This window comes from Amia ocellicauda, chromosome 2 (genome assembly GCF_036373705.1).
Source record: "Amia ocellicauda isolate fAmiCal2 chromosome 2, fAmiCal2.hap1, whole genome shotgun sequence".
In the NCBI taxonomy this organism is placed as follows: domain Eukaryota; kingdom Metazoa; phylum Chordata; class Actinopteri; order Amiiformes; family Amiidae; genus Amia; species Amia ocellicauda.
Window position 1 is genome coordinate 60,216,013 of NC_089851.1, and position 15,556 is coordinate 60,231,568.

Consider the following 15,556-nt stretch of genomic DNA (forward strand, 5'->3'; position numbering starts at 1 on the left):
ACTTCCCATCACCTACACAGCCAACAGTATCTGAGGTTGAAAGACCTCCCTGGTGCAGAGGAGCCCAGAAGCCAAACATCGAGAGAGAACAAACGAACGCTTCAGAGAATGCAAAGCAGGGCCAAGCGGGCTCGTCCGGGAGCTGAACCCGGGACCTCTCGCACCCAAAGCGAGAATCATACCCCTAGACCAACGAGCCAAGTTAACGGACGGTGTCGCAGTTTCTGCTGGGCAAGCACGTAACTGCTTGGGGCAGACCGGGAGACCTACGCTCGCTGACTGATAGCATGGACTGTAGCGCTGAAGTGTCTTTCCAGAACGGTAACCGTATCCCCAGTGAGACAGCACTGAGAGCATGGTTCAGCAGGCCCGCAAACAACTGAAAAGAATGCCTCTCCTTTGGTGCAGCTCAGGAGTACACGTTCAGCAAAGGTCTCCATAACAAGCCGGCAAACCACATTTCGTGCTCCTCCTCCTCCTCAACAACAACAACGAACTTGTAAAATACACATTTTCTTTAAAGAAAACAAAACACACAGATGACAGTCTGATTTCCCATCAGCTATACAGGCAACAGTATCTGAGGTCGATAGCCCTCCCTTGTGCAGAGGAGCCCAGAAGCCAGCCTTCAAGAGCAAATGAACGAACACTTCGGTGACTGCAAAGTGGGGCCAAGTGGGCTCATCCTGGAGTTGAACCCAGGGCCTCTCACACCCTCAGCAAGAATCATACCCCTAGACCAATGAGCCAAGTTAACGGACAGTGTCGCAGTTTCTGCTGGGCAAGCGCGTAACTGATTGGGGCAGACCGGGAGACCTACGCTTACTGACTGATAGCATGGACTGTAGCGCTGACGAGTCTTTCCAGAACGGTAACCGTATCCCCAGTGAGACAGCACTGAGAGCATGGTTCAGCAGGCCTGCAAACAACTGAAAAGAATGCCTCTCCTTTGGTGCAGCTCAGGTGTACAGGTTCAACAAAGGTCTCCATAACAAGCCGGTAAACCACATTTCGTCCTCCTCCTCCTCAACAACACACTACATGTCCTCCTCCTCCTCAACAACAACAACAACGAACTTGTAAAATACACATTTTCTTTAAAGAAAACAAAACACACAGATGGCAGTCTGACTTCCCATCACCTACACAGCCAACAGTATCTGAGGTTGAAAGACCTCCCTGGTGCAGAGGAGCCCAGAAGCCAAACATCGAGAGAACACACGAACACTTCGGTGACTGCAAAGTGGGGCCAAGTGGGCTCGTCCTGGAGTTGAACTCAGGGCCTCTCACACCCTCAGCAAGAATCATACCCCTAGACCAACGAGCCAAGTTAACAGACAGTGTCGCAGTTTCTGCTGGGCAAGCGCGTAACTGATTGGGGCAGACCGGGAGACCTACGCTTACTGACTGATAGCATGGACTGTAGCGCTGACGAGTCTTTCCAGAACGGTAACCGTATCCCCAGTGAGACAGCACTGAGAGCATGGTTCAGCAGGCCTGCAAACAACTGAAAAGAATGCCTCTCCTTTGGTGCAGCTCAGGTGTACAGGTTCAACAAAGGTCTCCATAACAAGCCGGTAAACCACATTTCGTCCTCCTCCTCCTCAACAACACACTACATGTCCTCCTCCTCCTCAACAACAACAACAACGAACTTGTAAAAACACATTTTCTTTAAAGAAAACAAAACACACAGATGGCAGTCTGACTTCCCATCACCTACACAGCCAACAGTATCTGAGGTTGAAAGACCTCCCTGGTGCAGAGGAGCCCAGAAGCCAAACATCGAGAGAGAACAAACGAACGCTTCAGAGAATGCAGAGCGGGGCCAAGCGGGCTCGTCGGGGAGTTGAACCCGGGACCTCTCGCACCGAAAGCAAGTATCATACCCCTAGACCAACGAGCCAAGTTAACGGACGGTGACGCAGTTTCTGCTGGGCAAGCACGTAACTGCTTGGGGCAGACCGGGAGACCTACGCTCACTGACTGATAGCATGGACTGTAGCGCTGAAGTGTCTTTCCAGAACGGTAACCGTATCCCCAGTGAGACAGCACTGAGAGCATGGTTCAGCAGGCCCGCAAACAACTGAAAAGAATGCCTCTCCTTTGGTGCAGCTCAGGAGTACACGTTCAGCAAAGGTCTCCATAACAAGCCGGCAAACCACATTTCGTGCTCCTCCTCCTCCTCAACAACAACAACGAACTTGTAAAATACACATTTTCTATAAAGAAAACAAAACACACAGATGACAGTCTGATTTCCCATCAGCTATACAGGCAACAGTATCTGAGGTCGATAGCCCTCCCTTGTGCAGAGGAGCCCAGAAGCCAGCCTTCAAGAGCAAATGAACGAACACTTCGGTGACTGCAAAGTGGGGCCAAGTGGGCTCGTCCTGGAGTTGAACCCAGGGCCTCTCACACCCTCAGCAAGAATCATACCCCTAGACCAATGAGCCAAGTTAACGGACAGTGACTCAGTTTCTGCTGGGCAAGCGCGTAACTGATTGGGGCAGACCGGGAGACCTACGCTTACTGACTGATAGCATGGACTGTAGCGCTGACGAGTCTTTCCAGAACGGTAACCGTATCCCCAGTGAGACAGCACTGAGAGCATGGTTCAGCAGGCCTGCAAACAACTGAAAAGAATGCCTCTCCTTTGGTGCAGCTCAGGTGTACAGGTTCAACAAAGGTCTCCATAACAAGCCGGTAAACCACATTTCGTCCTCCTCCTCCTCAACAACACACTACATGTCCTCCTCCTCCTCAACAACAACAACAACGAACTTGTAAAAACACATTTTCTTTAAAGAAAACAAAACACACAGATGGCAGTCTGACTTCCCATCACCTACACAGCCAACAGTATCTGAGGTTGAAAGACCTCCCTGGTGCAGAGGAGCCCAGAAGCCAAACATCGAGAGAACAAACGAACACTTCGGTGACTGCAAAGTGGGGCCAAGTGGGCTCGTCCTGGAGTTGAACCCAGGGCGTCTCACACCCTCAGCAAGAATCATACCCCTAGACCAACGAGCCAAGTTAACGGACAGTGTCGCAGTTTCTGCTGGGCAAGCGCGTAACTGATTGGGGCAGACCGGGAGACCTACGCTTACTGACTGATAGCATGGACTGTAGCGCTGACGAGTCTTTCCAGAACGGTAACCGTATCCCCAGTGAGACAGCACTGAGAGCATGGTTCAGCAGGCCTGCAAACAACTGAAAAGAATGCCTCTCCTTTGGTGCAGCTCAGGTGTACAGGTTCAACAAAGGTCTCCATAACAAGCCGGTAAACCACATTTCGTCCTCCTCCTCCTCAACAACACACTACATGTCCTCCTCCTCCTCAACAACAACAAGAACAACAAGAACAACAACAACAACAACAACAACGACGAACTTGTAAAAACACATTTTCTTTAAAAAAAACAAAACACACAGATGGCAGTCTGACTTCCCATCACCTACACAGCCAACAGTATCTGAGGTTGAAAGACCTCCCTGGTGCAGAGGAGCCCAGAAGCCAAACATCGAGACAGAACAAACGAACGCTTCAGAGAATGCAAAGCGGGGCCAAGCGGGCTCGTCCGGGAGTTGAACCCGGGACCTCTCGCACCCAAAGCGAGAATCATACCCCTAGACCAACGAGCCAAGTTAACGGACGGTGTCGCAGTTTCTGCTGGGCAAGCACGTAACTGCTTGGGGCAGACCGGGAGACCTACGCTCACTGACTGATAGCATGGACTGTAGCGCTGAAGTGTCTTTCCAGAACGGTAACCGTATCCCCAGTGAGACAGCACTGAGAGCATGGTTCAGCAGGCCCGCAATCAACTGAAAAGAATGCCTCTCCTTTGGTGCAGCTCAGGAGTACACGTTCAGCAAAGGTCTCCATAACAATCCGGCAAACCACATTTCGTGCTCCTCCTCCTCCTCAACAACAACAACGAACTTGTAAAATACACATTTTCTTTAAAGAAAACAAAACACACAGATGACAGTCTGATTTCCCATCAGCTATACAGGCAACAGTATCTGAGGTCGATAGCCCTCCCTTGTGCAGAGTAGCCCAGAAGCCAGCCTTCAAGAGCAAATGAATGAACACTTCGGTGACTGCAAAGTGGGGCCAAGTGGGCTCGTCCTGGAGTTGAACCCAGGGCCTCTCACACCCTCAGCAAGAATCATACCCCTAGACCAACGAGCCAAGTTAACGGACAGTGTCGCAGTTTCTGCTGGGCAAGCGCGTAACTGATTGGGGCAGACCGGGAGACCTACGCTTACTGACTGATAGCATGGACTGTAGCGCTGACGAGTCTTTCCAGAACGGTAACCGTATCCCCAGTGAGACAGCACTGAGAGCATGGTTCAGCAGGCCTGCAAACAACTGAAAAGAATGCCTCTCCTTTGGTGCAGCTCAGGTGTACAGGTTCAACAAAGGTCTCCATAACAAGCCGGTAAACCACATTTCGTCCTCCTCCTCCTCAACAACACACTACATGTCCTCCTCCTCCTCAACAACAACAACAACAACAACAACGAACTTGTAAAAACACATTTTCTTTAAAGAAAACAAAACACACAGATGGCAGTCTGACTTCCCATCACCTACACAGCCAACAGTATCTGAGGTTGAAAGACCTCCCTGGTGCAGAGGAGCCCAGAAGCCAAACATCGAGAGAGAACAAACGAACGCTTCAGAGAATGCAAAGCGGGGCCAAGCGGGCTCGTCCGGGAGTTGAACCCGGGACCTCTCGCACCCAAAGCGAGAATCATACCCCTAGACCAACGAGCCAAGTTAACGGACGGTGTCGCAGTTTCTGCTGGGCAAGCACGTAACTGCTTGGGGCAGACCGGGAGACCTACGCTCACTGACTGATAGCATGGACTGTAGCGCTGAAGTGTCTTTCCAGAACGGTAACCGTATCCCCAGTGAGACAGCACTGAGAGCATGGTTCAGCAGGCCCGCAAACAACTGAAAAGAATGCCTCTCCTTTGGTGCAGCTCAGGAGTACACGTTCAGCAAAGGTCTCCATAACAAGCCGGCAAACCACATTTCGTGCTCCTCCTCCTCCTCAACAACAACAACGAACTTGTAAAATACACATTTTCTTTAAAGAAAACAAAACACACAGATGACAGTCCGATTTCCCATCAGCTATACAGGCAACAGTATCTGAGGTCGATAGCCCTCCCTTGTGTAGAGGAGCCCAGAAGCCAGCCTTCAAGAGCAAATGAACGAACACTTCGGTGACTGCAAAGTGGGGCCAAGTGGGCTCGTCCTGGAGTTGAACCCAGGGCCTCTCACACCCTCAGCAAGAATCATACCCCTAGACCAACGAGCCAAGTTAACGGACAGTGTCGCAGTTTCTGCTGGGCAAGCGCGTAACTGATTGGGGCAGACCGGGAGACCTACGCTTACTGACTGATAGCATGGACTGTAGCGCTGACGAGTCTTTCCAGAACGGTAACCGTATCCCCAGTGAGACAGCACTGAGAGCATGGTTCAGCAGGCCTGCAAACAACTGAAAAGAATGCCTCTCCTTTGGTGCAGCTCAGGTGTACAGGTTCAACAAAGGTCTCCATAACAAGCCGGTAAACCACATTTCGTCCTCCTCCTCCTCAACAACACACTACATGTCCTCCTCCTCCTCAACAACAACAACAACAACAACAACGAACTTGTAAAAACACATTTTCTTTAAAGAAAACAAAACACACAGATGGCAGTCTGACTTCCCATCACCTACACATCCAACAGTATCTGAGGTTGAAAGACCTCCCTGGTGCAGAGGAGCCCAGAAGCCAAACATCGAGAGAGAACAAACGAACGCTTCAGAGAATGCAAAGCGGGGCCAAGCGGGCTCGTCCGGGAGTTGAACCCGGGACCTCTCGCACCCAAAGCGAGAATCATACCCCTAGACCAACAAGCCAAGTTAACGGACGGTGTCGCAGTTTCTGCTGGGCAAGCACGTAACTGCTTGGGGCAGACCGGGAGACCTACGCTCACTGACTGATAGCATGGACTGTAGCGCTGAAGTGTCTTTCCAGAACGGTAACCGTATCCCCAGTGAGACAGCACTGAGAGCATGGTTCAGCAGGCCCGCAAACAACTGAAAAGAATGCCTCTCCTTTGGTGCAGCTCAGGAGTACACGTTCAGCAAAGGTCTCCATAACAAGCCGGCAAACCACATTTCGTGCTCCTCCTCCTCCTCAACAACAACAACGAACTTGTAAAATACACATTTTCTTTAAAGAAAACAAAACACACAGATGACAGTCCGATTTCCCATCAGCTATACAGGCAACAGTATCTGAGGTCGATAGCCCTCCCTTGTGCAGAGGAGCCCAGAAGCCAGCCTTCAAGAGCAAATGAACGAACACTTCGGTGACTGCAAAGTGGGGCCAAGTGGGCTCGTCCTGGAGTTGAACCCAGGGCCTCTCACACCCTCAGCAAGAATCATACCCCTAGACCAATGAGCCAAGTTAACGGACAGTGTCGCAGTTTCTGCTGGGCAAGCGCGTAACTGATTGGGGCAGACCGGGAGACCTACGCTTACTGACTGATAGCATGGACTGTAGCGCTGACGAGTCTTTCCAGAACGGTAACCGTATCCCCAGTGAGACAGCACTGAGAGCATGGTTCAGCAGGCCTGCAAACAACTGAAAAGAATGCCTCTCCTTTGGTGCAGCTCAGGTGTACAGGTTCAACAAAGGTCTCCATAACAAGCCGGCAAACCACATTTCGTCCTCCTCCTCCTCAACAACACACTACATGTCCTCCTCCTCCTCAACAACAACAACAACAACAACAACAACAACAACAAAGAACTTGTAAAAACACATTTTCTTTAAAGAAAACAAAACACACAGATGGCAGTCTGACTTCCCATCACCTACACAGCCAACAGTATCTGAGGTTGAAAGACCTCCCTGGTGCAGAGGAGCCCAGAAGCCAAACATCGAGAGAGAACAAACGAACGCTTCAGAGAATGCAAAGCGGGGCCAAGTGGGCTCGTCTTGGAGTTGAACCCAGGGCCTCTCACACCCTCAGCAAGAATCATACCCCTAGACCAACGAGCCAAGTTAACGGACAGTGTCGCAGTTTCTGCTGGGCAAGCGCGTAACTGATTGGGGCAGACCGGGAGACCTACGCTTACTGACTGATAGCATGGACTGTAGCGCTGACGAGTCTTTCCAGAACGGTAACCGGATCCCCAGTGAGACAGCACTGAGAGCATGGTTCAGCAGGCCTGCAAACAACTGAAAAGAATGCCTCTCCTTTGGTGCAGCTCAGGTGTACAGGTTCAACAAAGGTCTCCATAACAAGCCGGTAAACCACATTTCGTCCTCCTCCTCCTCAACAACACACTACATGTCCTCCTCCTCCTCAACAACAACAACAACAACAACAACGAACTTGTAAAAACACATTTTCTTTAAAGAAAACAAAACACACAGATGGCAGTCTGACTTCCCATCACCTACACAGCCAACAGTATCTGAGGTTGAAAGACCTCCCTGGTGCAGAGGAGCCCAGAAGCCAAACATCGAGAGAGAACAAACGAACGCTTCAGAGAATGCAAAGCGGGGCCAAGCGGGCTCGTCCGGGAGTTGAACCCGGGACCTCTCGCACCCAAAGCGAGAATCATACCCCTAGACCAACGAGCCAAGTTAACGGACGGTGTCGCAGTTTCTGCTTGGCAAGCACGTAACTGCTTGGGGCAGACCGGGAGACCTACGCTCACTGACTGATAGCATGGACTGTAGCGCTGAAGTGTCTTTCCAGAACGGTAACCGTATCCCCAGTGAGACAGCACTGAGAGCATGGTTCAGCAGGCCCGCAAACAACTGAAAAGAATGCCTCTCCTTTGGTGCAGCTCAGGAGTACACGTTCAGCAAAGGTCTCCATAACAAGCCGGCAAACCACATTTCGTGCTCCTCCTCCTCCTCAACAACAACAACGAACTTGTAAAATACACATTTTCTTTAAAGAAAACAAAACACACAGATGACAGTCTGATTTCCCATCAGCTATACAGGCAACAGTATCTGAGGTCGATAGCCCTCCCTTGTGCAGAGGAGCCCAGAAGCCAGCCTTCAAGAGCAAATGAACGAACACTTCGGTGACTGCAAAGTGGGGCCAAGTGGGCTCGTCCTGGAGTTGAACCCAGGGCCTCTCACACCCTCAGCAAGAATCATGCCCCTAGACCAACGAGCCAAGTTAACGGACAGTGTCGCAGTTTCTGCTGGGCAAGCGCGTAACTGATTGGGGCAGACCGGGAGACCTACGCTTACTGACTGATAGCATGGACTGTAGCGCTGACGAGTCTTTCCAGAACGGTAACCGTATCCCCAGTGAGACAGCACTGAGAGCATGGTTCAGCAGGCCTGCAAACAACTGAAAAGAATGCCTCTCCTTTGGTGCAGCTCAGGTGTACAGGTTCAACAAAGGTCTCCATAACAAGCCGGTAAACCACATTTCGTCCTCCTCCTCCTCAACAACACACTACATGTCCTCCTCCTCCTCAACAACAACAACAACAACAACAACAACGAACTTGTAAAAACACATTTTCTTTAAAGAAAACAAAACACACAGATGGCAGTCTGACTTCCCATCACCTACACAGCCAACAGTATCTGAGGTTGAAAGACCTCCCTGGTGCAGAGGAGCCCAGAAGCCAAACATCGAGAGAACAAACGAACACTTCGGTGACTGCAAAGTGGGGCCAAGTGGGCTCGTCCTGGAGTTGAACCCAGGGCCTCTCACACCCTCAGCAAGAATCATACCCCTAGACCAACGAGCCAAGTTAACGGACAGTGTCGCAGTTTCTGCTGGGCAAGCGCGTAACTGATTGGGGCAGACCGGGAGACCTACGCTTACTGACTGATAGCATGGACTGTAGCGCTGACGAGTCTTTCCAGAACGGTAACCGTATCCCCAGTGAGACAGCACTGAGAGCATGGTTCAGCAGGCCTGCAAACAACTGAAAAGAATGCCTCTCCTTTGGTGCAGCTCAGGTGTACAGGTTCAACAAAGGTCTCCATAACAAGCCGGTAAACCACATTTCGTCCTCCTCCTCCTCAACAACACACTACATGTCCTCCTCCTCCTCAACAACAACAACAACAACAACAACAACAACAACAACAACAACGAACTTGTAAAAACACATTTTCTTTAAAGAAAACAAAACACACAGATGGCAGTCTGACTTCCCATCACCTACACAGCCAACAGTATCTGAGGTTGAAAGACCTCCCTGGTGCAGAGGAGCCCAGAAGCCAAACATCGAGAGAGAACAAACGAACGCTTCAGAGAATGCAAAGCGGGGCCAAGCGGGCTCGTCCGGGAGTTGAACCCGGGACCTCTCGCACCCGAAGCGAGAATCATACCCCTAGACCAACGAGCCAAGTTAACGGACGGTGTCGCAGTTTATGCTGGGCAAGCACGTAACTGCTTGGGGCAGACCGGGAGACCTACGCTCACTGACTGATAGCATGGACTGTAGCGCTGAAGTGTCTTTCCAGAACGGTAACCGTATCCCCAGTGAGACAGCACTGAGAGCATGGTTCAGCAGGCCCGCAAACAACTGAAAAGAATGCCTCTCCTTTGGTGCAGCTCAGGAGTACACGTTCAGCAAAGGTCTCCATAACAAGCCGGCAAACCACATTTCGTGCTCCTCCTCCTCCTCAACAACAACAACGAACTTGTAAAATACACATTTTCTTTAAAGAAAACAAAACACACAGATGACAGTCTGATTTCCCATCAGCTATACAGGCAACAGTATCTGAGGTCGATAGCTCTCCCTTGTGCAGAGGAGCCCAGAAGCCAGCCTTCAAGAGCAAATGAACGAACACTTCGGTGACTGCAAAGTGGGGCCAAGTGGGCTCGTCCTGGAGTTGAACCCAGGGCCTCTCACACCCTCAGCAAGAATCATACCCCTAGACCAACGAGCCAAGTTAACGGACAGTGTCGCAGTTTCTGCTGGGCAAGCGCGTAACTGATTGGGGCAGACCGGGAGACCTACGCTTACTGACTGATAGCATGGACTGTAGCGCTGACGAGTCTTTCCAGAACGGTAACCGTATCCCCAGTGAGACAGCACTGAGAGCATGGTTCAGCAGGCCTGCAAACAACTGAAAAGAATGCCTCTCCTTTGGTGCAGCTCAGGTGTACAGGTTCAACAAAGGTCTCCATAACAAGCCGGTAAACCACATTTCGTGCTCCTCCTCCTCCTCAACAACAACAACGAACTTGTAAAATACACATTTTCTTTAAAGAAAACAAAACACACAGATGGCAGTCTGACTTCCCATCACCTACACAGCCAACAGTATCTGAGGTTGAAAGACCTCCCTGGTGCAGAGGAGCCCAGAAGCCAAACATCGAGAGAACAAACGAACACTTCGGTGACTGCAAAGTGGGGCCAAGTGGGCTCGTCCTGGAGTTGAACCCAGGGCCTCTCACACCCTCAGCAAGAATCATACCCCTAGACCAACGAGCCAAGTTAACGGACAGTGTCGCAGTTTCTGCTGGGCAAGCGCGTAACTGATTGGGGCAGACCGGGAGACCTACGCTTACTGACTGATAGCATGGACTGTAGCGCTGACGAGTCTTTCCAGAACGGTAACCGTATCCCCAGTGAGACAGCACTGAGAGCATGGTTCAGCAGGCCTGCAAACAACTGAAAAGAATGCCTCTCCTTTGGTGCAGCTCAGGTGTACAGGTTCAACAAAGGTCTCCATAACAAGCCGGTAAACCACATTTCGTCCTCCTCCTCCTCAACAACACACTACATGTCCTCCTCCTCCTCAACAACAACAACAACAACAACAACAACAACAACAACAACGAACTTGTAAAAACACATTTTCTTTAAAGAAAACAAAACACACAGATGGCAGTCTGACTTCCCATCACCTACACAGCCAACAGTATCTGAGGTTGAAAGACCTCCCTGGTGCAGAGGAGCCCAGAAGCCAAACATCGAGAGAGAACAAACGAACGCTTCAGAGAATGCAAAGCGGGGCCAAGCGGGCTCGTCCGGGAGTTGAACCCGGGACCTCTCGCACCCGAAGCGAGAATCATACCCCTAGACCAACGAGCCAAGTTAACGGACGGTGTCGCAGTTTATGCTGGGCAAGCACGTAACTGCTTGGGGCAGACCGGGAGACCTACGCTCACTGACTGATAGCATGGACTGTAGCGCTGAAGTGTCTTTCCAGAACGGTAACCGTATCCCCAGTGAGACAGCACTGAGAGCATGGTTCAGCAGGCCCGCAAACAACTGAAAAGAATGCCTCTCCTTTGGTGCAGCTCAGGAGTACACGTTCAGCAAAGGTCTCCATAACAAGCCGGCAAACCACATTTCGTGCTCCTCCTCCTCCTCAACAACAACAACGAACTTGTAAAATACACATTTTCTTTAAAGAAAACAAAACACACAGATGACAGTCTGATTTCCCATCAGCTATACAGGCAACAGTATCTGAGGTCGATAGCTCTCCCTTGTGCAGAGGAGCCCAGAAGCCAGCCTTCAAGAGCAAATGAACGAACACTTCGGTGACTGCAAAGTGGGGCCAAGTGGGCTCGTCCTGGAGTTGAACCCAGGGCCTCTCACACCCTCAGCAAGAATCATACCCCTAGACCAACGAGCCAAGTTAACGGACAGTGTCGCAGTTTCTGCTGGGCAAGCGCGTAACTGATTGGGGCAGACCGGGAGACCTACGCTTACTGACTGATAGCATGGACTGTAGCGCTGACGAGTCTTTCCAGAACGGTAACCGTATCCCCAGTGAGACAGCACTGAGAGCATGGTTCAGCAGGCCTGCAAACAACTGAAAAGAATGCCTCTCCTTTGGTGCAGCTCAGGTGTACAGGTTCAACAAAGGTCTCCATAACAAGCCGGTAAACCACATTTCGTGTTCCTCCTCCTCCTCAACAACAACAACGAACTTGTAAAATACACATTTTCTTTAAAGAAAACAAAACACACAGATGACAGTCTGATTTCCCATCAGCTATACAGGCAACAGTATCTGAGGTCGATAGCCCTCCCTTGTGCAGAGGAGCCCAGATGCCAGCCTTCAAGAGCAAATGAACAAACACTTCGGTGACTGCAAAGTGGGGCCAAGTGGGCTCGTCCTGGAGTTGAACCCAGGGCCTCTCACACCCTCAGCAAGAATCATACCCCTAGACCAACGAGCCAAGTTAACGGACAGTGTCGCAGTTTCTGCTGGGCAAGCGCGTAACTGATTGGGGCAGACCGGGAGACCTACGCTTACTGACTGATAGCATGGACTGTAGCGCTGACGAGTCTTTCCAGAACGGTAACCGTATCCCCAGTGAGACAGCACTGAGAGCATGGTTCAGCAGGCCTGCAAACAACTGAAAAGAATGCCTCTCCTTTGGTGCAGCTCAGGTGTACAGGTTCAACAAAGGTCTCCATAACAAGCCGGTAAACCACATTTCGTCCTCCTCCTCCTCAACAACACACTACATGTCCTCCTCCTCCTCAACAACAACAACAACAACAACAACAACAACAACAACGACGAACTTGTAAAAACACATTTTCTTTAAAGAAAACAAAACACACAGATGGCAGTCTGACTTCCCATCACCTACACAGCCAACAGTATCTGAGGTTGAAAGACCTCCCTGGTGCAGAGGAGCCCAGAAGCCAAACATCGAGAGAGAACAAACGAACGCTTCAGAGAATGCAAAGCGGGGCCAAGCGGGCTCGTCCGGGAGTTGAACCCGGGACCTCTCGCACCCGAAGCGAGAATCATACCCCTAGACCAACGAGCCAAGTTAACGGACGGTGTCGCAGTTTATGCTGGGCAAGCACGAAACTGCTTGGGGCAGACCGGGAGACCTACGCTCACTGACTGATAGCATGGACTGTAGCGCTGAAGTGTCTTTCCAGAACGGTAACCGTATCCCCAGTGAGACAGCACTGAGAGCATGGTTCAGCAGGCCCACAAACAACTGAAAAGAATGCCTCTCCTTTGGTGCAGCTCAGGAGTACACGTTCAGCAAAGGTCTCCATAACAAGCCGGCAAACCACATTTCGTGCTCCTCCTCCTCCTCAACAACAACAACGAACTTGTAAAATACACATTTTCTTTAAAGAAAACAAAACACACAGATGACAGTCTGATTTCCCATCAGCTATACAGGCAACAGTATCTGAGGTCGATAGCTCTCCCTTGTGCAGAGGAGCCCAGAAGCCAGCCTTCAAGAGCAAATGAACGAACACTTCGGTGACTGCAAAGTGGGGCCATGTGGGCTCGTCCTGGAGTTGAACCCAGGGCCTCTCACACCCTCAGCAAGAATCATACCCCTAGACCAACGAGCCAAGTTAACGGACAGTGTCGCAGTTTCTGCTGGGCAAGCGCGTAACTGATTGGGGCAGACCGGGAGACCTACGCTTACTGACTGATAGCATGGACTGTAGCGCTGACGAGTCTTTCCAGAACGGTAACCGTATCCCCAGTGAGACAGCACTGAGAGCATGGTTCAGCAGGCCTGCAAACAACTGAAAAGAATGCCTCTCCTTTGGTGCAGCTCAGGTGTACAGGTTCAACAAAGGTCTCCATAACAAGCCGGTAAACCACATTTCGTCCTCCTCCTCCTCAACAACACACTACATGTCCTCCTCCTCCTCAACAACAACAACAACAAAAACAACAACGAACTTGTAAAAACACATTTTCTTTAAAGAAAACAAAACACACAGATGGCAGTCTGACTTCCCATCACCTACACAGCCAACAGTATCTGAGGTTGAAAGACCTCCCTGGTGCAGAGGAGCCCAGAAGCCAAACATCGAGAGAGAACAAACGAACGCTTCAGAGAATGCAAAGCGGGGCCAAGCGGGCTCGTCCGGGAGTTGAACCCGGGACCTCTCGCACCCAAAGCGAGAATCATACCCCTAGACCAACGAGCCAAGTTAACGGACGGTGTCGCAGTTTCTGCTGGGCAAGCACGTAACTGCTTGGGGCAGACCGGGAGACCTACGCTCACTGACTGATAGCATGGACTGTAGCGCTGAAGTGTCTTTCCAGAACGGTAACCGTATCCCCAGTGAGACAGCACTGAGAGCATGGTTCAGCAGGCCCGCAAACAACTGAAAAGAATGCCTCTCCTTTGGTGCAGCTCAGGAGTACACGTTCAGCAAAGGTCTCCATAACAAGCCGGCAAACCACATTTCGTGCTCCTCCTCCTCCTCAACAACAACAACGAACTTGTAAAATACACATTTTCTTTAAAGAAAACAAAACACACAGATGACAGTCTGATTTCCCATCAGCTATACAGGCAACAGTATCTGAGGTCGATAGCCCTCCCTTGTGCAGAGGAGCCCAGAAGCCAGCCTTCAAGAGCAAATGAACAAACACTTCGGTGACTGCAAAGTGGGGCCAAGTGGGCTCGTCCTGGAGTTGAACCCAGGGCCTCTCACACCCTCAGCAAGAATCATACCCCTAGACCAACGAGCCAAGTTAACGGACAGTGTCGCAGTTTCTGCTGGGCAAGCGCGTAACTGATTGGGGCAGACCGGGAGACCTACGCTTACTGACTGATAGCATGGACTGTAGCGCTGACGAGTCTTTCCAGAACGGTAACCGTATCCCCAGTGAGACAGCACTGAGAGCATGGTTCAGCAGGCCTGCAAACAACTGAAAAGAATGCCTCTCCTTTGGTGCAGCTCAGGTGTACAGGTTCAACAAAGGTCTCCATAACAAGCCGGTAAACCACATTTCGTCCTCCTCCTCCTCAACAACACACTACATGTCCTCCTCCTCCTCAACAACAACAACAACAACAACAACAACAACAACGACGAACTTGTAAAAACACATTTTCTTTAAAGAAAACAAAACACACAGATGGCAGTCTGACTTCCCATCACCTACACAGCCAACAGTATCTGAGGTTGAAAGACCTCCCTGGTGCAGAGGAGCCCAGAAGCCAAACATCGAGAGAGAACAAACGAACGCTTCAGAGAATGCAAAGCGGGGCCAAGCGGGCTCGTCCGGGAGTTGAACCCGGGACCTCTCGCACCCGAAGCGAGAATCATACCCCTAGACCAACGAGCCAAGTTAACGGACGGTGTCGCAGTTTATGCTGGGCAAGCACGAAACTGCTTGGGGCAGACCGGGAGACCTACGCTCACTGACTGATAGCATGGACTGTAGCGCTGAAGTGTCTTTCCAGAACGGTAACCGTATCCCCAGTGAGACAGCACTGAGAGCATGGTTCAGCAGGCCCACAAACAACTGAAAAGAATGCCTCTCCTTTGGTGCAGCTCAGGAGTACACGTTCAGCAAAGGTCTCCATAACAAGCCGGCAAACCACATTTCGTGCTCCTCCTCCTCCTCAACAACAACAACGAACTTGTAAAATACACATTTTCTTTAAAGAAAACAAAACACACAGATGACAGTCTGATTTCCCATCAGCTATACAGGCAACAGTATCTGAGGTCGATAGCTCTCCCTTGTGCAGAGGAGCCCAGAAGCCAGCCTTCAGGAGCAAATGAACGAACACTTCGGT

General features: G+C 50.8%; 10 non-coding genes across 10 annotated transcripts; all 10 read right to left on the reverse strand.

Annotated features, from left to right (window-relative positions):
* Positions 1-127: 127 nt before the first annotated feature.
* On the reverse strand, positions 128-199 carry trnap-ugg (transfer RNA proline (anticodon UGG)). The gene has a single exon. It is a non-coding gene; the product is annotated as a tRNA-Pro (tRNA).
* Positions 200-3,573: 3,374 nt separating this feature from the next.
* On the reverse strand, positions 3,574-3,645 carry trnap-ugg (transfer RNA proline (anticodon UGG)). The gene has a single exon. It is a non-coding gene; the product is annotated as a tRNA-Pro (tRNA).
* A 1,066-nt stretch (positions 3,646-4,711) lies between these two features.
* trnap-ugg (transfer RNA proline (anticodon UGG)) lies at positions 4,712-4,783 on the reverse strand. The gene has a single exon. It is a non-coding gene; the product is annotated as a tRNA-Pro (tRNA).
* Positions 4,784-5,849: 1,066 nt separating this feature from the next.
* On the reverse strand, positions 5,850-5,921 carry trnap-ugg (transfer RNA proline (anticodon UGG)). Its single transcript has one exon. It is a non-coding gene; the product is annotated as a tRNA-Pro (tRNA).
* A 1,666-nt stretch (positions 5,922-7,587) lies between these two features.
* On the reverse strand, positions 7,588-7,659 carry trnap-ugg (transfer RNA proline (anticodon UGG)). The gene has a single exon. It is a non-coding gene; the product is annotated as a tRNA-Pro (tRNA).
* A 1,673-nt stretch (positions 7,660-9,332) lies between these two features.
* On the reverse strand, positions 9,333-9,404 carry trnap-cgg (transfer RNA proline (anticodon CGG)). The gene has a single exon. It is a non-coding gene; the product is annotated as a tRNA-Pro (tRNA).
* Positions 9,405-11,033: 1,629 nt separating this feature from the next.
* On the reverse strand, positions 11,034-11,105 carry trnap-cgg (transfer RNA proline (anticodon CGG)). The gene has a single exon. It is a non-coding gene; the product is annotated as a tRNA-Pro (tRNA).
* A 1,631-nt stretch (positions 11,106-12,736) lies between these two features.
* On the reverse strand, positions 12,737-12,808 carry trnap-cgg (transfer RNA proline (anticodon CGG)). Its single transcript has one exon. It is a non-coding gene; the product is annotated as a tRNA-Pro (tRNA).
* A 1,069-nt stretch (positions 12,809-13,877) lies between these two features.
* Positions 13,878-13,949, reverse strand: trnap-ugg (transfer RNA proline (anticodon UGG)). Its single transcript has one exon. It is a non-coding gene; the product is annotated as a tRNA-Pro (tRNA).
* A 1,078-nt stretch (positions 13,950-15,027) lies between these two features.
* Positions 15,028-15,099, reverse strand: trnap-cgg (transfer RNA proline (anticodon CGG)). The gene has a single exon. It is a non-coding gene; the product is annotated as a tRNA-Pro (tRNA).
* Positions 15,100-15,556: the final 457 nt, after the last annotated feature.